A 1,669-nucleotide genomic window follows, 5' to 3' on the forward strand; every position below is an offset into this window, starting at 1 on the left:
TTATTTGTGATTCTTGATTCTAGTCAAAGGATGTCATTCTGGTGAGTTTTTTATGCGGACATGTTTGGTTGATAGGATGCATTAGAAGTAAGAAGTAAATTAAATCTATTACTTCTGAAATTATGAATTAGGAAGTAGCGGAAGTACTTCTTTTTTTGTTTGTTTCATAAACTTTTGAAAGTAGAGGAAATAATGTTTCTTCCCCTTCATTAACTTTTTTTTGTTTGGTAGCAATAATAAATATTGTTAGAAAGAGAAAAAGATGATTTTTAGGGATTTTATTTTGAGTATGAAAATATCCATATAATAACAAAAATGATTTTATTCCTAAATTAACTCAATTTCATCTACTTCCGAGGTACTCCGGAGCCTTGAGGGGAGGAAAAAGATTCAAGAAGTAGAGATGCCATGTAGGTGACACGTCAACTTCTAAGGAAGTATTGGAAGTAGCGTTTTCAAAGAAACAAACATACTTTTCTTTTTAAAAGTAACAAAAATGACGCCTATTTCATTCACTTCACATACTTCATAGCTACTTCCATGTAAATAAAAAGAAACTAACTTGCAGAGCATAATTTCTATTGGAGTATCCTACTTCGCGTGTAGGGTGGTCTGAGCCGATAGTTTGATTATAATTCATATCAAATAAACAAATATATTGAGGGTGTGTCCGGCAACTCCACGTTTAATCTGGTCTATCGGAACAAAATTAGTTTAAATTCATGCGGATCTTATAAGTTTGGCAAAGAACTGAATCAAGACTTAAATTAATTTTGTTAGCAATGATGAAGGATAGAAGGGACGAGGAGGGAAGGGGAAAAAAAAAAAAAAAAAAAGCTACAAGCCCAAAGTCTAAAAGATTTGTGTTCAAATCTGGTGAGTATGAATGTAATCCGACTTGCATCCAATAGGACCATTTTTTTCTTAGGTTCACTGTTTTCGTTGAAAGTTGCCTTCATCATTGATTCCATTAAAACTTCAATCGTTTACAAATGAATTCAAATAACAAAAATAAAAATTACAACTCTCTTGAAAATAAACACAAGAATCGTTTATCGACTCTTGCTTGCGTGGGTTCTTCGCCGGTGCCGGGGTTTATCCGTGGACGATCGCGGATTAGATCCGGTTATCGAAAAATTAACGGAGCTCCTACTTCACTAAGGAAGTATTTGCTTGAAGCGCTGAAATCGACCAAGCGAAATCAGTAGCTCTTCTCCAGATTAAGACTAAGCCTAATCTCAAGGAACGGACGGACGGGGGGAGGGGGAGATATGGGTTCAGATCCTTCGAAAGCCTTCCTCTTTATACTAAAGTTCGCCGGGATCTGACTTGCCTTCGCTGTAAATTCGTTCTCCTTTGACTCCTCAATCCGGCAGCACCTCACCCTCTTGATAATAATCTGCTCCTGTGAATTGAGCCACTAGGCCTGTATTTATAGGCTTCGGTTGGGGGTTTATGGATAAGAATGATGGATCTGACCATATCTTCAGTCAATAATGGTCTAACCATGTTTGTGGATGATATCAAGTCAGATGGGAACCCCTAGAACAGATAAATCCTGAGAAAACCGTTCAAAACTGTCAAAAACGCGTCCGGGGGTCGAAACAGCGCGACGGGTGAATCCGACCCACGGGGGGCGCGGGTCGGATGCAACGCGGGTTGGTTTCGT

This window comes from Asparagus officinalis, chromosome 4, assembly GCF_001876935.1.
Source record: "Asparagus officinalis chromosome 4, Aspof.V1, whole genome shotgun sequence".
Taxonomy (NCBI): Eukaryota; Viridiplantae; Streptophyta; class Magnoliopsida; order Asparagales; family Asparagaceae; genus Asparagus; species Asparagus officinalis.